Source organism: Schistocerca gregaria, chromosome 6 (genome assembly GCF_023897955.1).
Source record: "Schistocerca gregaria isolate iqSchGreg1 chromosome 6, iqSchGreg1.2, whole genome shotgun sequence".
NCBI lineage: Eukaryota > Metazoa > Arthropoda > Insecta > Orthoptera > Acrididae > Schistocerca > Schistocerca gregaria.
Genome location: NC_064925.1, coordinates 499,229,702 through 499,253,598, shown reverse-complemented (window position 1 = coordinate 499,253,598; position 23,897 = coordinate 499,229,702). Strand labels below are relative to the sequence as shown.

Genomic DNA, 23,897 nt, shown 5'->3' with positions numbered 1-23,897 from the left:
CGCAGCTCTTGACAGGCACGATCTTAAGAAGAACTCCACTCCAGCTAGTAAAATTGTTGTTTACTAAAACACGACCGTCAGGTGAACAATGTTAAAAGATCAGAGGCATTCCCATGGGTGTGTCACCTATAATCTTTTAAAATTGTTCACCTGATTCGGCGGCTGATCGGTAAGTAAAATCGTGCACAATTAGATTTCCATTTTTTTTTTCTTCTGAGAGGAAAAGAGATTTTCCAACAATGAAGACGATCACATAGAGATTCTCGAATGGCTCCATGGCTAACGACCACATTTCTATCATAGACGAACTACATGATTTATATAACGTTCAGGCCATTGTTTTCAGGGATCTGGTGGCTGTCTTGAAAAATAGCATCATCTGTCTGTCATTTTGAAGAGTACTGCAGCATTCAGTAAGGTTACTTGGCATCGAGGGGTTTCCTTTATTCTGCCATAACAATGAGCAGCTTACTTTCTGAAGTCCCATTTTATACTTCCCATACTTAGCGACCTTGTGGAATGAGGTTATAAAATGAACAACAACAAAAGTAAAACAAGGGTAATGGAATAAAGACGAATAAAATTGGTAATGCTGAGGGAATCATATTTGGAAATGAGACACAAAAACTAGTCAATGAGGTTTGCACATTGGGCATCAAAATATCTGATGATGGGCAATGTGGCGAATTTATAAACCGCAAATAAAAGGGAAAAAGTTTCTCGAAAAAAAAAATTGTTAAAGACACATAAATTTAAGTATTACGACGACTTCCTCAGGTTATTTGCCTGTAGCCTAGGCTTGTAGTCAGTGAAATGAGGAAGAATGTTTCAAATGGCTCTGAGCACTATGGCACTTAACTACTGAGGTCATCAGTCCCCTAGAGCTTAGAACTACTTAAACCTAACCAACCTAAGGACATCACACACATCCATGCCCGGGGCAGGTTTCGAACCTGCGTCCGTAGCGGTCGCGCGCTTCCAGACTGTAGCGCCTAGAACCACTCGGCCTCCCCGGCGGGCAAATGTGGAAGACATACAGCACAGACAGGAAGAGAACTGAAGCTTCTGCAATGTGGATTGGGCAGGTATATCGAACAACTGATGAGGTACTGAACTTGTAAGGTGGCAGATAAAATGAAGGTCAATTTCTCACCTTACATGAAAGTTTTTGTACATCGTAACGGGAAGGCGAATATGTCACCTGACATACTTCAGCAAAAATGAGCAGATTTGCCTATAAAAATGTATAGTATGCAATGCAAAGGGATGACACTCAATCGACGGTATTAACACGCCGAACTTATATCCTGCACGTCATTGAGCAAGAGGTGAAACAAGCTGCTACAGGAAACGCCGTTTCAAAAGTGGCATCCTTGTACTTGCCGTAAGTGAATGGTAGGTGTTGGGAGTACCACGCTTTTCAGTTTGATCAAAATGCACGTTGTTTTTCTCCATTTGATCAAAACGCCCATTGTTTGAAAAACTTTAGATTCACTATTTTATAAGGAAATACATATAATACGTCAAAAGCTTTGGATTATCTATATACACCGACGGAAAAAATTAACACCAAAAATAATTAATGAAGGTTCTGAAATTTCGGGATCACATTTATCTAGGTAACATTGCAAATGTGAAATGCTAGTACTTTAAACGTAATGGTCAGAATGTTGAATGCAAACATGCAGACGTCCTTGCATTGTGTTGTTCAGGTGCCGGATGCCAGTTTGTGTGACGGAGTTCCACGCCTGTTGCACTTGGTCGGTCAGTACTGGGATGGTTAACGCTATTTGTGGATGACGCTGGAGTTGTCCCATGATGTCCCATATATGCCCGAATGGAGACAGATCTTGTATCGAGCAGGCTAAGGCAGCATGTCGCGCACTGAAGAGCAAGTTGGGTTACAACAGCGGTGTGTCGGCGAGCGTTATCCTGCTGGAAACACCCCTTGAAATGCTGTTCATGAATCGACAGTTCGAATCACAAGACTGATGTACAAATTTACAGTTACATTGCATGGGATAACCACGAGAATGCTACTGCTATCATACGTAACCGCACCCCAGACCATAACTCCAGGTGTACATCCAGTGTCTAGCATGCAGACAGGTTCGTTGCAGGCCCTCAGCTGAGCTGCTTCTAACCAACACTTTGCCATCGTTGACATGGAGGCGAAACCAGTTTCCATTAGAAAACACAACAGCATCCATCCTGCCCTCTCATGAGCTCTCGTTCGACAACACTGAAATCTCAAGTGGTTTGAAATCATTGGAATGCACGCTACAGGGCGTCTGGCTCGAATCCGACCTTGCAGTAACCGATTTTTAACAATTCATTGTGTCACTGCGGTGTCAACTACTGCTGAAATTGCTGCTGCAGATGCAGTACGATGCGCCATTGCCACACGCCGAACACGATGGTCTTCCCTCTCAGTAGTGCAACATGGTTGTCCAGAACCTGGTCTTCTTGCGACTGTACAATCTCGTGACCACCGCTGCCAGTAATCGTGTACAGTGGCTGCATTCCTACTAAGTCTTTCTGCAATACCGCAGACGGAACATGCAGCGTCTCCTAGCCCTGTTGAACGACCTCCTAACACTCTGAGATGTTGATAATCGATTCTTTGTCGCCTTAGAGGCATTGTTGACTAATAACTCACCACGTCCAATTTCAAAGGTAACTAACGCTCACGATCATTAAGTTGTTTATTTAAAGCAAACCTGACCTGCATCCTCTGTGGCGCTACAAGCGCCACTCTTATGCGACTGGCGCGAAATTTGAATAGACAATGTTTCAGATGTAGAAACACGCCTACCAACTTTCATTAATGTCGCGTAACTCCGCGGTTTTGCAATTTTTATTTCTGTCAGTGTAGTTCATATAAGAACGTGGTGACGATTCCCCACTCAACTGCTTAGTCAAAATTGTGTTGTAATAGTTCATCCAAGGGCTGTAGATTAAATGGAACCTCATCAGCCTTTCCGAGTGGCAATTTTTTTTTGGTCTCTATATGCTTCAAAGCAGTATCCTATAAGTCAGGAAGGCGACACCATGAACCAATGAAGAGAAATAGCCGGCCGCGGTGGTCTCGCGGTTCTAGGCGCGCAGTCCGGAACCGTGCGACTACTAAGGTCGCAGGTTCGAGTTCTGCCTCGGGCATGGATGTGTGTGATGTCCTTAGGTTAGTTAGGTTTAAGTAGTTCTAAGTTCTAGGGGACTGGTGACCACAGCAGTTGAGTCCCATGGTGCCCAGAGCCATTTGAACCATTTTTGAAGAGAAATAAGACGACAACAATGTACGGTCGATGTTTTTTCCTGTTGCGAAGAAAATTTGGACGAAATTCTTCTCTCTGCATGGTGGTAAAGAAAACTTACCACCTGAAATAACCCAAGGCACAAAGCTGTATACATATTGTTGTTGTCTTCAGTGTGAAGACTGGTTTGCTGTAGGTTTGCACGCTAAACTGCACTGTACACGCCTCTTTAGCTTGCATAACTACTGCAACCTACAGTTATTTGAACCTGGTAACTCGTCCAGCCTTACTTGTTAGTCTTCCCCTACACCTTTTACCCATCACTCTTCCCTGCGTTACTTTGGAATTCCTTGACGCCTCAGAATGTATCATATCGAACGACCCTCACTGTTTGTAATGTGGTGCCAGAATTTCTTTCCTCCCCAATTCGATTCGGTACCTTTCCATCAGTTAACTGATCTTCCCGTCTTCAGCATACTTCTGTAGTACAACGATCCCAAAGTTTATATTCTCTTCTTATCTTCCAGGTTTCACTTTCGCAAAAGGACACAATCCAGACAAATAATTTTAGAAAAAATCGCGACTCTTCGGAGGTTTTTCCTCCGCCTCCTGTGGTACCTCAACATAACGTGCCATTACGCCACTTTCAAGAACAGCAAAATTGTGTTACTGAATGGTAATAATTAAGCTAAAGCCTCTACTGCTTGCCGAGAAAAAACTGAAAAGCTTTCATACCACCACGTTTCAAAGAGTTGATGTGGACTCGGAAGCACAGTCTAAATTAGCGCTCGTCATTACACTGAATCATGAAGCGACAGAGAAACAGACGTAGGACAGACGTTGAATCCTGAGCATTTATGATTACTGGTCTGGTATCTACACTGTCGTAACGACGTTAAAGAGCACAACTGACTTCGAATAACAGAAATAGTAAGCACTACAGGGCCTGTATGTTTTCACGTGTGTTTCGCGCGGAGCATGTTTGCAACTATTTTATACGTTGGCTATATAAGTAATCCGAGAATTTTAATGTGTGTGTATGAGAGCGATAGAGATAGATAGATAGATAGAGAGAGAGAGAGAGAGAGAGAGAGAGAGAGAGTAATCATTCATAGGCAGACGTTCTAACAAATCGTAAAATGAACCAAACTATGATCCAATGTTACGAACCATTAGAATTTGGTTGAACACGTGATGTGCGATATGCAGAAGTTATTCTTGACTGAACAGAATGTTACCTCAGTAAATTAGCGCTCGGCTGTCGTTAGATTTATCCCGCACTGAAGGTAGCTCTTATTTGCGTCACAGTACTTCTCAGTTCCCGTATTGTACACCATTACCGTTTGGCATTAGGCTGTGTCACGAGATGTCTAAGTGGGTAATTGAATGACTGAAATGTTAAAAGATTGAGTTAAATCTACGCTCAGTTCCAATTACGATGTTTTCTGCCAATCGCAGTTACTCTGCAGGTCCTCCGCTAACTGGCTGGGCAAACCATTACAAGGGTAGGAGGAAGTTAACAGGACTATGTTTTCTGCGTACGGTTCAAACCAACCTTTGGGTTCAACATAGCTTTCATTACAATAAAAAATTGACAAAGAGGAAGTGCTGTTTTGCAGCTTAAAATGAAGACTTCAAAGTGACGTCAATAGCTTGTGTTTCGATACTCGATACGACACTGTCACTACCTTCTGCGCCCTTGTTGAGGGCGGAATAGGCCAATCAAGTTGGTCGCACTCGGCATTCTACTTCTCAGCGCGCAACGTTGCCAGAGCTCCAGAAAAACTGCGCGTCAGCTTAGCATTTACCTGCCGTCACATTAGCACGACTGATAAGCGAGTTGCACAAAACACTCACGGATGCAGCGTGGGGCGTTACAGAATATAACAACAAAATTTAATTTAGATTACTGATTTCATCGTCTTGTTGGGGTTGGAACTTGTTTACGTTTTTTCCATGTGTGCGTAGTATATTTGAGTTTTAAAAATTCGCCCAGTGCAAAAAAATGGTTCAAATGACTGAGTACTATGGGACTTAACATCTGTGGCCATCAGTCCCCTAGAACTTAGAACTACTTAAACCTAACTAACCTAAGGACATCACACACATCCATGCCCGAGGCAGGATTCGAACCTGCGACCGTAGCGGTCGCGCGGTTCCAGACTGAAGCGCCAGAACCGCTCAGCCACCACGGCCGGCATTCCCTTCTCATTCAAAACTATCTTGAGATACGCGTTATTTCGTTTCATTTCGAAGAATGCGTAAGTCGTAATTAACGGTTACTCCCTAACAAAGCGCAAGTTGCCATCTACATATCATCCACTGATTAAGTATAAAATGCGGTTCTAAAAATAACAGGGGCAGATTGAGGGGAGGTAGTTACCGAGAATGTGATAGTCGTAGTTAACGAGGCTCGCGAGGGAGTGTGAGGGCACAAGGAGCTTGGTGGCTGTTGTTACAGAAGGAACATAATGGATTAATATGCGTTCGAAGACGTAATCGTTAAAGGCTGAACAGTTTTTGACATGGGGTGTAAATTGTCCGCTTCCTTTTCAAAGGAAGCCTTTGCCTAAAGTAATTTAGGGCACTAAGGAAAACCTAAACATGCATGGCGTGTCGAGGAGTTTATACATCGTCCTCCACAACGAAAGCCCAATGTTTTAAACATACCAGTAATTGCTAATACAACGAACAGACTTCTGTCAAATCTATGGATGTATGTAGCGACTTGCTTTGTATCAGGAAGGCGGGTTCTACGGAATACAGCGAATAAAGGAACAAATCATACCATAGGCGTCGGCATGACACGATAATCTAAGTGATCGAGGAACAGAAAGACAACTAAAATCGCCCAACACCGGATACGCTACTGGATTTAACATAATGCCAACAGGATTCCAGCGCCATTATCCTAAATAAGTTTCTACTCTTCTAGTAACAGTTTATTGCAATTCGTTGCAGTAATGAAGCGCACCCAGCGATTCCAAAAAGCTGCACGTCATTCAGGTCTGGAACAAGGGTCGGAGAAAATGTGGATGCTGTTCTGCAAGGCATCTTTTAGTGGTATCTGCAGGAAATTCTGCTGATACATGCTGCTCTCTATCATGATCGAACGCAGAAATTTATTAAAGAGGCGGTAGGGGGGGGGGGGGGGGAGCTGCGTAACATAAATGCCGTTGTTTTATGTAAATGAGATGGTAAGCTTCGAAGCGTATTATGCTACTGGAACTAAATTTTATAGGTGCCACAAAAAAAATATTATACCACACAAACTTGCTGGTTATCTGAAGTTTGAGGACTTTCTAATGACTAAAAACTTTCTACTACAAATTCCAGGAGCGATGGTACTCCATGGGGGAGGGAGGGGGGCAGCTTTACTTCCGTCCTTAGCCACATCCAAGAGGACTGTTTCCTGAATCGATCTCGCACTACAGCACTATGTGCGCGACGTCTTCCGTGGAGTTTCTTCAACTCAGAGCAGCAGAAAAAACGCGGATGTGGGCGATCTGAAGAATCGTGACTGGAGACCTAGTTCGGTAAGAGCATTGGCCGTGAAAGGTTCAGAGTTCGAATCCTGGTCCAGCCCACAGTTTCACTCTGTCCGGAAGTTTCAAAAAGGGCGCAATGCGCTTCGAAGTGAAACATTTTATTCTGAAAGCCAAGCTAAGACCAGTCTTTTCACGTCCGGGAAGAGTTTAAATTCAGGTACGGCGAATACAGCGAGAGTGAAGTCTCTGCGGTCGATCCTACATGCGTCAGCTGCCCACCGTCCTTAAAAATTGATGTTATGTCATGTCTGTCAGGTTACAATGTTAACAGTTGACAGGCTTCTTCAAAAGTAGCTTCTAAGCACATTGTGTGCCTATGGAGTATCGTCTCAGTTCGGAGACTGCGCTCGAGATTTCCTGTCAGAAAGATCACAGTTTATAGTAACAAACTGGAACTTGTCTAGTGAAACCAAAGTGATATCTGAGATTCCCACGAAGCGTTAAAGGCCCTCTCCTGTTCTCACTCTATGTAAATTATTTAGGACAAAATCTCAGCAGCCCTCCTTGATTGCAGATGATGCTGCACATGATTTAAAAAGATATCATCATTGAGCGAAGAGTGTTAACTGGCCCTAAACAAAAGTGTGAGGCCTGCCAATTAAGAAGGGAAGAGTAAAGTATTTCGAAATGTGATAAATACCGCTCCATGCTACAACATGGACTCTACTTAGGAACAAATATTTTGTCCAATTTTCGAAGTGTTGCATTTGGGAGGAACTTGCCAATGCTCTATGTAACAGTCTGTTATATTTTCATCTAGAAGCTATTGACAAGTAAAAAATTAACTTTTCCACGTGTGCCTTGCTAGGAACAGTCTGATGATGTTCCAAGGAAGGAACACGTGGCAAAGGCTGCAACGTTTTCTTTTATTTTTGACTTCAGCATAGCTGCTCAAAATTCTGACCATAGCTTGTTGGCAATATAATTTTTGGGTTTATATAAATTTCTTTCTGATGACACCCTTAGTAGGTGTCTAAACATACGTCGTTCAGTGTGCCAAACAGTTATTTGCAAAAGATTAGCTGTATAATCAAAAAAATGGCTTTGAGTATTATGGGACTTAACATCTGAGGTCATCAGTCCCCTAGAACTTAGAACTACTTAAACGTAACTAACCTAAGGACATCACACACATCCATGCCCAAGGCAGGATTCGAACCTGCGGTCGTGCGGTTCCAGTCTGTAGCGCCTAGAACCGCTCGGCCACCCAAGCCGGTACTGTATAGTCCTATGTTGAAACTAGAATACGGTTGCTGAGTAAGAGCTATGAAAAAAAAAAAATTCGGTAGATAGATCAACAAATTTAATGGTTGTCGATGCAGCTCTTTCTTACGGATTATAGTTGCGCGAGCAACTTAAATTGCAACCATCTGAAAGAAAATTTTGTGGATTAGGTGAACCAAAGACTGCATTTAATTGGCACAACACTTAGAAGGAGCAATAAATCCATCACAGGAACTGTCTACATTATGCTTGTCTGTCCTCTTCTTAAGTACTGCTGTGCGTTGTGTAATACACACTAGACAGGATTGACGAAGGACAACGATAACGTTGAAAGAAGGCTAGCTCGTTTAGTATTATCGCGAAACTGGGGCGAGACTGTTATGGATACGTTAAGTGAGATTGGATGAACTCACGCAAATGCGATTTGCGCTGTGACTACAATCTGGTCAAGAAATTTCAAACAACTTCTCCCTCAGAATGTGAAAACATTCTTTCGACTTCCACATACGTAGTGTGAAATTATCATCGTAATAAAATAAATCAGAGGGCGCACGGAAATATTCATACGAGCTCTTTCCTGACGTGCTATAGACGGCGAAAGTTGAGAAAGAGTCTTAAGTGGTCCTATGAACTCTAAGCCAAACATTTAAATGAGAAATACAGAGTTGTCACATAGGCGTATATGTTGTATCTGCGCGAGGGTTTCGGTGGCGGGGTGCTTGTGGCTATGAAGTGACGTAGCGCCTTCCACAGGTGCAAGGCGCAAGGAGAGGGCGAGTGAGCAGTGGGAGCCCGCAGCCAGCTGCGGCGCCAGCTGCCACCTGCAGCTACCGCTGGGGAGGACGTCGAGCCGACGCCGCCGACCCCGCCGTCGCCGTCGCCGTCGCCAGGCGTCCCGACGCCCCGCGAGGAGACAGCAGCCGCCCGCCGCCCAAGGTAAGAGCTGACCTCCCACCAGCCGCGCCGGGAGGCACTTCTCAACCAGGAGGTTGCTTCTCCTATCCTGGCAGCGACTGTACTGCTTTTGTAGTATCATTACGAACTTTAAAAGAAAAAGCAGTCCTCACACGCTCTGCATTAATTGCCCAATACTGTGGATTGCACCGTAATCTTGACCGTGTCAGATAGGTATTGACGGTTTGCGCGGTATATTGAAGGGGACTGCACAGCTTTAAAAATATTGGCGTTGCCTCAATATATCGTACCGAGTAAGGCTGATATTGTGCAAAATACGGCAGTTCCTGCCGAGATCGAGGGATGGTCAATTCGCTCTGAACAAAGTTCCACAAGGAACCGAAGAAACTACACGACAAAGGTCAGGAAGTGGGTTGGAACATTTACACTGAAGAGCCAAAGAAACTGGTATAGGCATGGGTTGGAACATTTACACTGAAGAGCCAAAGAAACTGGTATAAGCATGGGTATTCACATACAGATATATGTAAACGGGCAGAATACGGCGCTGCGGCCGGAAACGCCAATATAAGACAAGTGTCTGGAACAGTTTTTAGACCGGTTAATGTTGCTACAATGGCAGGTTATCAAGAAATTAGTGAGTCTAAACGTTGCGTTATATTCGGCGCACTAGCGATGGGACACAGCATCTCCGAAGTAGCGACGAAATGGGGATTTTCCCGTACGAGCATTTCACGAGTGTACCGTGAATATCAGGAATCCGGTAAAACATCAAATCTCCGACATCGCTGCGGCCGGAAAAAGATATATCTTCAACAGGACCAACGACTACTGAAAAGAATCGGTCAACGTGACAGAAATGCAAACCTTCCGCACACTGCTGCAGGTTTCAGTGCTCGGCCATCAGTGTCAACATGTGAACCATTCAGTGAAATAGCATCGATATGGGATTTCAGAGCCGAAGGCCCTCTCGTGCACCCTTGATGACTGCACGACACAAAGCTTTACACGTCGCCTGGGCTGTTGACAGCTGGAAACCAGTTTCCTGGTCGGATGACTCTAGTTTCAAATTGTATCGAGCAAATGGACGTGTACAGGTATGGAGACAACCTCATGAAACCATGGACCCTGCTTATCAGCAGGGGACTGTTCATGCAGGTGGAGGCTCTGTAATGGTGTGGGGTGTGTGCAGTTGGAATGGTATGGGACCCCTGATACGTCTAGATAGATCACCTGTATCCATTCGTGTCCATTGTGCATTCCGACGGCTTTGGGCAATTCCAGCAAGACAATGCGACATCCCACACGTCCAGTATTGCTACAGAGTGGCTCCAGAAACACTTTTCTGTGTTTAAACATTTCCGCTGGCCACCACACTCCCCAGAAACGAACATTATTGAGCAAATCTGGGATGCCTTGCACAGTGATGATCAGAAGAGATCTCCACCCTCGTACTCCTACAGATTTATGGACAGCCCTGCGGGATTCATGGTGTCAATTCCTTGCAGCCCTACTTCAGACGTTAGTAGAGTCCATACCATTCCGTGTTGACGCACTTCTGCGTGGTCGCGGGGGCCCTACACGATATTAGGCAGGAGTACCAGGTTCTTTGGTTTCTTTGGCTCCTCAGTGTAGGTTTACCCTGCAGCATTTTGGGAATCGAACTGCTGATTGATCAGAAAACGCAAGATACATCGCTGTCCAGATCAGCAAAATAAAGTAAAGATCATGTTGCAATGACAATAAGCAGAAATCCTTTACTTGCAGCAGCTCTCAGAAGTGACGAATAAAATCAGTTCAGCAGTTCAGTGAACAAACAAGCTCATTTTTCTTGATGCAATTGTCACAGCACAGACGTACGACAGTCGTGTGATAAGTCCGGTAAATTTCTATAAAAGAATGGACCATTTTTGTTGCGCATTCATGGTTCGTAAGCTTGATTATACCAATGATCGTATAAAGAATTTCAGCAATATAAAAAGTTCATCATTGACAGCCGTCTGAATTGCACGGTGTCTCGACTGCGATTGAAAATCGAGAGAACGGATTTTCGTGCTGTTATTAAACATCTTCATTTGAATGTTTGAACAGTTGCTTTAGTCAAAAGACATATGGATAAATTTCACGCAGACTCCGCACCATCACAGAGGACCATTTATTTTTCGATTCATCACTGAAGACCATTTACTTTTGGATTCATAAATTTAAATATGGTCGAATAAGTACTGAAAACTAAGCACGGTCTGGACGTCCATTTCTCAGATCAGCACAAAGGGAACCACTGATGAAACCCATTACATTGCCGAGTATGTAGGCAGCTCAACTGAGTGAGTGCATAAATCCAGCACGGAGTACTGAGTATGAAGAGGCCATCTGCAAGGTGGCTGCTGCGAGTGCTTACAGTCGGCCACAAGTGCAACTAACAAAACACTACCCACAGTAGACCAAAAGCGCGCCCAGCAGAACATTCAGCACAATGTCCAGAGATCAATAAAATCGCGGTTTACAAGCCACGTCATTTCGAATAAAACATTCAAGCTTTCGATAAGTGTCTCCATGAATTTACCTATGTTATCTTTAAGAGGGCATAACATATCTCATATCTTGGAGGCAGACCAGAACACTGACCCCAGTCCACGTCTCTTCAGCACCCGCCAGATCTTGCTAGTGGTTGCTCCACAGTATGGAAGGAATGCAGCTGGTTTGGTCTCTTCCGCCGATTCATGAGGCGTCTTTAGCTGGGGGCACTTGAAAGCTTTAGCAGTTTCTCACTTGCTGGAACGATTTTCTCTGAACACGAGCTTCAAATGCTAAAATTCAGACTCTAGATGGTGGTAATCAGAAATAACTTTTTGTCCTGTGTACTAAAGTGGTCAGTACCGCTTTCTTGTGTACAGAATGACGAAAGCTGTTGGCGTCTAAGTACCTCTCAGTGCGTGAAGATTTCCTGTAAACTGAATGACCAAGCTGGCCTCCTGCCTTCCGCTCAACTAAAATATCCAAGAACGGAAGCTGGCCATCCCTCTCCAACTCGACAGTAAATTTAATATTGGAACAGAGACCGTTCATGTGGTCGACGAACTGCTGCGGTGCATTTTCACCAGGCGGCCTCATCGAGAAGGTGTCGTCAACGCATCATAGGAATCGAGATGGACAGAACCTCAAAGAGACCGGAGCTTGCTCCTCAAAGTGCTTGATGAAGTTCGCGATGCTGGAGACAGTGGGGATCCCATGACTGTCCCAACTGTCATCTCATGAAGGCGTGGCAGTCCAGCTTGACGATCTCCGGTGGAAACTGTTGGGCCAAAAGATCCAGTGTGTCCCATACTGCCACTCTTGCATGAAGTGAGACAGCGTCCTGACTAACCATTAGGTCACTTCGTCATACATTTATTTTCTTGAGGGGTCTAAACAAATGACTGGGTCGACAACAGGATGTTGACATCGTCCCAGTTTGGGTGCTAATAACCCTGTCATATCTTTGTCCCATGTGTAGGTGGGTAAACTGACTGCGCTAACTACACTGAAGCGCCTAAGAAAATGGTATAGGTATGCATATTCAAATATAGAGCTTGGCAAAATACGGCGCTGTGGTCGCCAACGCCTTTGTAAGACAACAGATGTCTGACGCAGTTAGATCGGTTACTGCTGGAACAATGGCAGGTTATCAAGATATACGTGAGTTTGGCCGGAAAAAGATCCTGCCAGAGCGGGACCAACAATGACTGAAGAGAATCGTTCAATGTGACAGAAATGCAACCCTTCCGCAAATTACTGCAGATTTCAATGCTGGGCCAGCAACAAGTGGCAGCACGCGAACCATTTAACGAAACATCATTGATATGGTCTTTCGGAACCGAAGGCCCACTCGTGTACCCTTGCTGACTGCACGACACAAAGCTTTATGGCTCCCCTGGGCCAGTCAACAATGACATTGGACTGTTGATGAGTGGGAACTTGTTGCCTGATCGAGAGAGTGTCGTTTCAAAGTGTATCGAGTGGACGAATGTGTACGGGTATGGAGACAACCTCATGAATCCATTGATCCTTCATGTCAGCAGGGGACTGTTAAAGCTGGTGGAGGCTCTGCAATGCTGTGGGACGTGTGCAGTTGGAGTGATATGGGTCCCATGACACGTCTAGATACGACTGTGACAGGTATGTAAGCATTCTGTCTTATGTCCACTGTGCATTGCAACGGATTTAGGCAATTCCAGCAGGACAGTGCAATTCCCCACAGGTCCAGAATTGCTAGAGAGTGGGGTTCCAGGAACGCTCTTCTGAGTTTAAACACTTCCGCTGGTCATCAAACTCATTACTGAGCATATCTGCGAAGCCATGCAACGTGTTGTTCAGAAAAGTTCTCCACTCCCTCGTACTCTTACGGATTTATGGACAGCCCTGCGGGATCATTGTGTCAGTTCCCTCCAACACTACTTCAGACATTAGTCGAGTCCCGGTCACATCGTGTTGCAGCACTTCTGCGTGCTCGTGTGGTCCTTACACGATATTAGGCAGGTGTACCAGTTTCTTTGGCTTATCAGTGTATAGGACTCAGAGGAACATTTCCTTGTGTATCTTCGGCAAAGCCTGGAGGTCGGGCGACATGTGGCGTTAATTTATTTGTCACATCTTATGGCCTACTGGACTTCTTTATTAACATTCTTATATTTCTCCGATGGTATGTTTCCGAAAAGTATCATTTCTAATATGCATAACTACAGGTGACAGTCTTCGGTGTTCAGCAACGCAGTGGCATTTCATTTATGTGCTGGCTAGAACACGAAGTCGTCAGTCTCACGTAAGAAGCGAGAGCCACGTCGTTCCTCCCGGCTAATACTGGATTTCAGTGGCTTACTTTCCCTAGGATACAGCTAGTAGTTAGTCTGACGTCCTCACCGGTGTCTAACGCTCTGCATATTCTGCCAGCAGTATCCATTATTGGCTGACGTCGCCGATACAAACCCGATGCCAAACACTTAAGTGCAATTAGTCATATAGATGTATATGTTTTATCTCTGCTACGGTGCTTACGGCTGTGAAGTGACGTAACAGGGGTCCGCAGGTGCGAGGGGAAGGCAGAAGGCGAGTGAGTAGCGGGAACGCGCTGCCAACGGCCAAAGCCAACTGCACCCGCAGCTACCGTTGAGGAGGACGCCTAGCCGACGCCGCCGACCCCGCCGTCGCCGTCGCCAGGCGTCCCGACACCCCGCCCCCTGCGGCGAGGAGGCAGCAGCACACCCGCCGCTAGGTAAGAACAGTCCAGGCGACGCACCTGCCTCCCTGCCTATACACTCAGCAGCCGGTCCGGAAGGCACTTATCAGCGAGAAGCTTGCTTCTCACAGCCTGGCAGTAACTGTCCTGCTTCTGCAGCATCACTACGATATTTGGACATAAAGCGCTCCCCACACGCTCAATACATACTGTGAGATACTGAGGACTGCGCAATAATATTGTTGTCTGACATTCGTATTGACAGTCTGCGCAATATCCTGATGCAGACTGCAGAGATTTAAAATTACTGGTGCTAACGTCAGGACACTGTGCTATATATTGCACTACGTAAAGGTGATACCGCGCAAAACACGGCAAATCCTACGGAGATCGAGAGAAATTCAATTCGCTTCGAACAAATTACCACGAAGAACTTCGAACAAATTACCACGAAGAGCTGGAAAAGTTAACGACAAAGATAAGGAATTCGACGGAAAGATGTATGACCACAGTGCGAAATTTGAGAAATGAAATTCCTGATCAGGAAACGCCAGATATCTCATTGTCCACATTAGGAAAGGAATCTGAAGATCATGTTGCCATGACACTAAGCACATATGTTTTACTTGGAGCAGTTCTCAGAAGCGAAAAATAATATCAGGTCTGCTCTCCAGTGGGCAGTACATTTCTCTTGTATGAGCTGTCACATCATGGCCATAAGATCACGACAGATTCCAATCAGTAATCACTAAATAATTGTGTTTCATTTGCAGCAGTCTTAACAGTACGAAAACACACATAAACCGCACATGTACATGATAAATCATACAGTTCAGTTGTTTAAATTGCAATTAGTTGTTGTAGTTTACGAATTTATACTGTCGTCAATGCGCCCCCGATCGACTGAAATGTTCAGAGAAAGATTTTCAAACTTGTTTGTCTGCATTATATCTGTATATGTGTGTGTGTGTGTGTGTGTGTGTGTGTGTGTGTGTGTGTGTGTGTGTGTGTGTGTGTGTGTGTATTTTTAGCAAGGCACAGCAACTCTTATCACAACATATGTGAGTTCTACATTGACGACCAACGACAAGTTCTCTGTGAAGGCAGAATCCTATCTCACCCCCTCTGGACATATATACTGTGTAATATCATTCTACCATTAATGGCTTCGCACACCCCACGCAGTATATTGGCACAATATTATTACGTCAGTTGAGTGTATGAGACCTATTGAACATTCCCAGCACGTTTCATCGGCAAGGATTGCGTATGAGGCCTGCTTAAGATTCCCAGCACGTTTTGATCTGCAGGGATCTCCAGTGATAAGATAAGTGTAATATCGAACAATGTGTCATGGCTGCATTAACTAAGACACATGTAATGTGGGAAGTCGACGCAAAAATGGTCATCAGCTAGGCAAAAAACAGCCATCGGTTGAGGTGCCGCCAGCTGCTCAAGTGAAGCAAAGCTATCAGGGGCCTGTTGACCAACATAAGTATGCACGTCACAGTCGTCATGGGGCCCGAACTGACAAGAGATGCCTCTTTTGAAAAAGCAATACACACACAGGACTATAAAAAAAACCAAAAGTCGTGTGTTATCTCAGGGATTGTATAAAAACCAGAAATATCAAAGAGAAGTGAGTCTATAGTGCAGAGTTCATCTACATGGCTACTCTGCAATTCACTCTTAGTGCCTGACAGAGTATACAGTGAATAGTCAGTATGGAAGTGGCAATCTCAGATAATGATAGAGAGTGATGAAGTAACTTATCGTCAAGGGGCATGCGGTCTGAATGGAGAACTATTTCACACAGCAGTGCTGGGTCTCGATTTGTACGTAGAACAAGGGACAAATGGTCCGACAAGTAGCAGAGATTTGGTAGAAGTAGAACAAAGATGAGCTGCCTTTTCTTTCTACCGTACAATTAATTAACAAGCAACCAAACTTTAAGAACCCTCTTTGTTTAAGGAAACACGTTTCAAGGACTAAATCTCAATCAGACTATTAGTCACTACACATGAGAAACTTCCTAATATTCTAAAAGGTCTGTACTGCCTATCTACTCTGCTCCATTAACCTGACCTTCAGCCACTGAAGAGTTCTCTCTCAATCCGTTGACATTGCATTAAGTCTTTAAGTTTGACTTATATCATCCATTGTTATATACCATTACTGCTCGGCTGGCCACATGCTGAGCAATATGCGGAAGTTATTCCTAATGGAACAAAATCTTTCTTCACTAAATTCATGCCCAGCTTTCATTAGACAGACATGTGCTGTACTAAAGGTAGCTGTTTTATTTTCATCACAGTATCGTTCCGTTTCCATATGGTATAACTGTCTGGCATTAAGATGTGCCGCGAAATGTCTAGGTGGGTAACAGAATGACTAAAATGTTGAAGGTTGGGACTTAAAACCTCGCTCAGTTCCAATGTAAGATGTTTTGTGCCACTCTTTCTGATTTGTATACGTGAAAGACGCTATGTTGCACTGTGGTTCGCAATTAATCTGCGTTGACAATTACATTCTTAAGTCCCACTCCGGCTTGGCATGTTCCTAGTGTCCTTGCCGGACCTTTGAAATGATTTACCAAGTACAGCACTATAGCGTTCAAATCAACCCCGCGTTCAAGAAAGCCTGATCTTATAATGAAACAAGAGGACAACTAGGTATTACTATTTTATAGTTTAAAAGACTTCAAGTGGAAATAATACTTCGTTCTTTGATGATCACTGCTACATGGTCACTTCTTTCTGTCCCTTTGTTGACGAAAGAACGTCAAGTTGGTCGCACCCTGCTTATTGTTTCTCAACACGCAACACTGCCGTACTTCCAGACAGACCGCACGTCAGATTCGCACACAGCTGCCGCCACACTAGCAAGATGATGCAACATCGTTTTCACGTGCATAAAAACGTCTGACAAGTGAGTTACACAACACACTCAAAGATGCAGCGCGGGGTTCTGCGGAATATGACAACTTTCTCCTCTTCTAGTAACTGTTTATTTAAACTCGTTGGAGTAACGAAATATTCCGAGCTACTGGAAAACGATGGAGGTCATTTAGGTTTGCATGAAGCCTTAGAGAACAGGTGGACACTGATGTTTTGATGAGTGTTCTATAAGGCTGCTCCATAGTATCTGCAGGAAATTCTGCCAGTACTTGCTCCTCTCTTTAGCATGTGTCTGCATGAATTTATTCAATGGGCAGGGGAGGGGGGGGGGGGGGTTAAACCTTAAATGAGATGGTTAACTTCGAAGCGTGTTTGACAAAAAGTTTGTACTACAGATTCTAGGAGGGGTGGCAGAGTGGCATTCCAGGGGAGGGGGGTGGGGAGAGGGGGCGGGGGGAGCAGGAGGCAAGTGTCCCCATTTATGCCACCCCACGCGCTCTGCAACGCACATTCCTATCCTCCTCGGCCCTTTTATGCTTCTCAGGCAGATACGTAAGGTGTTCCAGTTTGTCAGTTCGCTACAATTTGTAGAAAAAGTCTTGACTGCAGAGTCAGTTATTAAAAATATGACCGGTTTTGGCCTTTACCAGTGGGCCGTGTTCAGACAATGCACCTTCTTGCTGACAATGACGCCGCTTGGAGCAGCTGTGCTGACCCCATTCGCAAAACTATGGCAAGGGCCAGCGCAGTTGTTCCAAGCGGCGTCATTGTCAGCAAGATGGTGCGTTAACTGATGATAACCTGTGTGGTTAACACTGTTGTTTACCAATTTTACTTTACCGACAGATCGCTGTTCCCAATAATGTTATCTTAAATTATGAATGCTTTACTGTGTCAGTCTGCTGTTTGTACATGCCAGTGCGTAGCATATGGTGAGTAGGTTACTGCTTTGAAACTTCCTGGCATATTAAAATTGTGTCAGACTGTGAGCCGAACTTTGACTTTTCTGGGAAATTCTTTTACTGACTGAGCCACTCAGATACGACTCATGATCTGCTCTCATAGCTTTACTTCTGTCCTTAGCAGCAGCCAAGAGGATTGTTTCCTAGGTGAATCTTTCACTCCAAGCAGATATGTGAGAGGTCTTCTCAGGAGGTTGCTCTATTTACATGACAGGTCTTAGCGGTAAAAAAGCAGCTAATGGCGAATTGAAGACTAATGCTTGGAAAACTCAGTAAGAGCACTTGCCATCGAAGGTTCCAAGTTAGTCATGGCCAGGCACACAGTTTCAATCTGTCAAGAAGTTTCAAAACAAGGCACACTGCACTGCCAAGTGAAAGATTCGTTCTGGTACCCTCACTGATGCTGTTTACGATATTGCTACTTGGCAGCAAAATAACAGAATGACAGACGGACCAAGGACATCAAGAGCAGACTAGCGCAGGCAAAAGGGGCATCCCTGGCCGAGAGAAGTGTACTAGTATCAAACAAAGGTCTTAATTTGAGGAAGAAATTTCTAAGAATGTACGTCTGGAGTACAGCACTGTATGGTAGTATCACATGGACTGTGGGAAAACCGGAACAGAAGAGAATCGAAGCATTTAAGATGTGGTGCTATAGACGAATGTTGAGAAACAGGTGGACTGATAAGGAATGAGAAGATTCTGTCCAGAATCGGAGACCAAAGGGATATATGGAAAACATTGTAAGGAGATGGAACAGAAAGACAGGACATCAGCTGAGACATCAGTGAATTGCTTCCATGGAGCTAGAGGGAGCCGTAGAGGTCAAAAACTGTAGAGGAAGACTCCTGTCTCCTTGGAATACATACAGCAAATACGTAAGTGAGGACTTAGGATGCAAGTTTTGAGATGAAGAGGTTGGCACAGGAGAGGAATTGTTGATGGGTCGCATCATATTTATCAGAAGAATCACGATTCAACAAAAAAAAAGTCTCTTTGAACAGAATGATATTTTCACTCTGCAGCGGAGTGTGCGCTGATATGAAACTTCCTGGCAGATTAAAACTGTGTGCCCGACCGAGACTCGAACTCGGCACCTTTGCCTTTCGCGGGCAAGTGCTCTACCAACTGAGCTACCGAAGCACGACTCACGTCCGGTACTCACAGCTTTACTTCTGCCAGTATCCGTCTCCTACCTTCCAAACTTTACAGAAGCTCTTCTGCGAAACTTGCAGAACTAGCACTCCTGAAAGAAAGGATATTGCGGAGACATGGCTTAGCCACAGCCTGGGGGATGTTTCCAGAATGATATTTTCACTCTGCAGCGGAGTGTTCGCTGATATAAAACTTCTTGGCAGATTAAAACTGTGTGCCCGACCGAGACTCGAACTCGGCACCTTTGCCTTTCGCGGGCAAGTGCTCTACCAACTGAGCTACCGAAGCACGACTCACGTCCGGTACTTCGCAGAAGAGCTTCTGTAAAGTTTGGAAGGTAGGAGACGGATACTGGCAGAAGTAAAGCTGTGAGTACCGGACGTGAGTCGTGCTTCGGTAGCTCAGTTGGTAGAGCACTTGCCCGCGAAAGGCAAAGGTGCCGAGTACGAGTCTCGGTCGGGCACACAATTTTAATCTGCCAGGAAGTTTCTCTTTGAACAGTCTGTCCATGTGCAGTAACAAGCAACGGGCCTCTGTCCATAATAATCAGTTTTCTGTCATGTCCGTCTGATTACAATGTTCATAGTTAGCAGAGAAGTAGCTTCTAATCAAATTGCATGCCTATGGAGCATCGTCTCAGATGGGCAACTGGAATTCCGATTTCCTGCCAGAAAGATCGCAGTTCATACTAACTGACAGGAAGTCATCAACTGAAACAAAACTGATATCTGGCGTTATATGCCGTCTCCTGCTCTTAGTCTACGTAAACTGTTTAGGAGACAAACTAAGCAGTCCTCTTTGTTTGCAGTTTACACTTTCGTTTACCGTCTAGCAAAGTCTTCACAACTTGAAAACCAACTAATTAAGAATTAAAAAAGATATATTAATAAAACAAAAAGTGTTATTTGAACCTAAGCAATAAAAAGTGTTACGCTTTCCAGCTGAACAGAGGACAGTAAAGTTTTCCTACAGATAACAAAAAAAGCTGTTCCATGATACAACATGAACAGCTACTTCAGAAAAAATATTCTGTTCATTTCCAAATATGAAGTGTTAGATGGCAGAAGACATCCGTTTAATAACCGTTTGGGCATAGCGAAATTCGTTTTAAAAATATACATAATTTTACGCATCATAAAACTCTCTAACTGAAGAATTAACAATATACTCGAAATAGCCTTAATATGCCATACAGCTCTTAAGTATGTACAGAACTCGCAACACACAAAACCTTAAAATTCGGTTACACGATATGTCACACAAATTTAAAGGTTGTCGACTCAGCTCCCACTTATAGATTACAATTACGAACAACTTAAAAGTCGAACTATCAGGTAGCAATTTTTGTGGATTAGGCATTTCACTGGCAGAATGCTTAGAAGCTGCAATAAATTAATCACAGGAACTGTTTACAGTATGCTTGCCCGTCCACTTCTGCGAACTGTGGAATCCATACTACATAAGACTGACGAAGAACGACGAAAATGTTCAAACAAGGGAAGCTCGTTTTGTCTTATCTCGTAATAGGGGCCACGCGGTGTGGCCGTGCAGTTTAAGGCGCTATGTCACGGATTGCGGACCCTCCCCCCCTCCACCCCCCCGGAGGTTCGAGTCCTCCCTCGGGCATAGATGTGTGTATGTTGTTCTTAGAATAAGTTAGTTTAAGTAGTGTGTAAGTCTAGGGACCGATGACCTTAGCAGTTTGGTTCCTTGGGAACACACATTCGAACATTTTTTGAGCAAAATAGGGAAAAAGAGTTTCACAGATATTACGCGTTAGAGTAGCTACCACTGAAATATAGGCATTTTTCGTTGAATGAGATCTTTTCCGGCAATTTCAAGCAACACAGATTGTGAAAACATTTGGCTCCAACTTACGTGGGGAGAAATTACCGTCGTAATAAAATAAGAGAATCACAATGGTCATGTAGGTGTTAATGTTTTATCACTGCCACGGGGCGCTTGTCGCTATGAAGTGACGCAATGCTATCCGCAGGTGCGAGGCTGAGGAGGAGCGCGAGTGAGCAGTGGGAGCGCGCGGCCAGCTGCCGGCGCCAGCTGCCACCTGCAGCTACCGCTAGGGTGAGCGCCTAGCCGGCGCCCCCGACCCCGCCGTCGCCGGGCGTCCCGACGCCCCGCCCCTGAGGGGAGGAGACAGCAGCACACCCGGGCCCGTGCTCTGCCCCTAGGTAAGGACACTTCGTGCGACGCGTCTATCTAGCTGCCTGGCCAGCCAGCCAGCCAGCCAGCCAGCGAGATACTAATCAGCCGGGAGGTTCCTTGTTTTATCCTGCCGGCGACTGTACTGCTTCTGTACACTACGATCTTTGAAAGAAAAGGGGGCCCTCACATGGACAATATTCATCCTGCAATATTGAGGATAGCGCATTTATATTGCCATTCGTGTTGACAGTTTGGCACGAAACAGTGATGAAGACTGCAGAGCTTTCAAAATAGTCGTGCTCGCACATATGCACCGGGCTGATGTCGCGAAAAACACGGCAGTTCTTGCCGCGATCGCCAGAAGTTCGTTCTGAACAAATTTTCGCACAGAATTGAAAAAAGTAAATGACAAATCAAGAATTGGGCTGGAAGATGCACGTTCACCGCACGGTACACCGAGAAATTAACTTCCTGATTGACCAGTAAACGCCAGATACCTCGTTGGCCACAACAGCAGAGGAAACTGGAAATTGTGGCACCATGATAGTAAGCAGAAATGTTTTACTTGCAGCAATGCTCAGTAGTAACAACTAAGATCATTCTTCTTGCTATAGTTGTCAGAGTGCGTTAGATCTTGTTAGATCTTGTAAGATTTCTTATTTGGAACAGTTGTTATTTTACAGATGTATATAGAAAACAGCACTTGTACACCATAAATTATTCAGTTCAGTTGTTTAAACTGTAATTAGTTGTTGTAGTTTATGAACTTATGCTGCCATGAATGTGCCCAGATTGAAATGTTCACTGAAAGATTTTCACATTTGTTTATCTGCATTATTTTTGCTTCTGTTCAGCAAAGCAAAGCAACTCAATTACAGCCCATATGAGTTGATGAGCACCGAGAAGTTTTCTATGAAGGCGGAGTTCTAGCTGACGCTTTCCATGTCCCATGGCTACGTAAACTAAGGCAGGTGTATTGTGGGCAGTTGATGCATAAAATTTTATTCAGGTGGGCAAAAAATGGTCATCGGCTGACAAGAAGCAATCTGCTCAGGCAAATAAAATCATCAAGGGACTGTTTATCACCATAAATATCCATGTGACGTCATTATGAGGCTGGAACTGAAAAGAGATGTCCTTGTTTTGAAACAGAAATCACGAGGAATTATGAAAAAAAAAACCGAAGCTTTGTGTTAGCTCAGGGTTAACATAAAAGACATATGAGAGAGAAGTGGATCTGCAATCTTGAGTTCATCTACAACTGCATGACTATTCTGCAGTTCACACTTAAGTGCCTGGCAGAGGGTCATGAGTCAATAGTAAGTAGTCCTTCTGGAGGCTACCATTGGGGAAAATGACGAAGGACAATAAAGTGATAGTCCTTCGGTCACAACTGTCAAGTCACAGAAAAGTGACTTTGTAGAGAAGCAGCCTACGAGAAACTTGCAACATGTTGTCAAGGGGCATCGGTCTGAACAGATAAGTAATTCACAATGTAATAATGGGTGATCTTACGCACGTCGCAATGTTTACACAGAATGAGTGATGTCAGTGGGTTTCGGCTCTCGCAACTGCAATCCAATGTCATAAATCATTACAGTTTGGTTACCTACGTGCTGTGCAATATCTGGAATTAGTCCTGATTGAACATAATCTTACTACAGTAAATTCTCGCTCTGCTTTCGTTTGAAAGACATATGTGATACTGGAGGTAGGTTTTTTGTTTCCATCACACTATCATACAGTTGCCACTTGGTGTGCCAATACTTCCTAACATTAGGGTTTGTTGCGAGGTGATTAAGTGGATAGGTGAAAGACTAAAATGTTAAAAACTGGGAATTCAATACCCGCTCGTTTCCAATGGGAGATGTATGGTGACACTTTTTCCGAGTTATATATGTGAAGAACACGAAGTTGCACTGTAGTTCACAATTAATCTGTAGATCCCTCTGTACCCCGCTGGGTAAACCATTTCAGAGGTCAAGTGGAGGCAATAGAATTATGTCTAGTATAGTTGCCCTCCATCCATAAAAATCGCAGTCCTGTCGTGCCTGTCTGGTTACAATGTTCACAGTTACAAGACTTCCTCAGATGTAGCTTCTAATCGGATTGCATGCCTTTGGTGTATCGTCTCAGATGCGAGACTGGATTTGAGATTTTCTGTCGGAAAGATCACAGTTCATATTAATTGACAGGAAGTCGTCTACTGAACAAAAAGTGATACATGGCGCTCCCAAAGGAGGTGTTATATGTGCTTGCCTGATCTCAGTATACGTGAACTTTATAGGAGATAGCCTCAGCCGTCCTCTTCGACAGTGGGAATTTTTACACATCATAAAAGTTTCTTACTGAAGAGTTAACAATATACTCGAAATATTTTTAATATGTTACACAGGACCCAAAACTTCATGTGTCACAACAACAAAAACAGTAGAGAATCGATTACAGTGCTTATGGTGCTTGCTAGTGCACATTCCTTCACGATTCTAAGATCAGTCACTAGCCTGAAACTATGTCCTAGGAACATCCTCCATGTATGACTAGCTCCTCTACTAAAAATATTT

General features: G+C 44.3%; 2 protein-coding genes across 9 annotated transcripts in view; one reads left to right on the top strand and one right to left on the bottom strand.

The window, feature by feature from the left end:
• Positions 1–23,897, top strand: part of LOC126278050 (uncharacterized) — a 420,814-nt gene that overhangs the window by 69,378 nt on the left and 327,539 nt on the right. For all 8 annotated transcript variants that reach the window (XM_049977851.1, XM_049977854.1, XM_049977849.1 and 5 more), the window contains exons 2-4: positions 8,780–8,962; positions 14,007–14,192; positions 21,167–21,359. The gene's annotated coding sequence lies outside the window, so the exon portion shown is untranslated. The remainder of the gene's footprint in view (positions 1–8,779; positions 8,963–14,006; positions 14,193–21,166; positions 21,360–23,897) is intronic.
• Positions 1–23,897, bottom strand: part of LOC126278051 (uncharacterized) — a 391,922-nt gene that overhangs the window by 338,331 nt on the left and 29,694 nt on the right. The window lies entirely within an intron of this gene.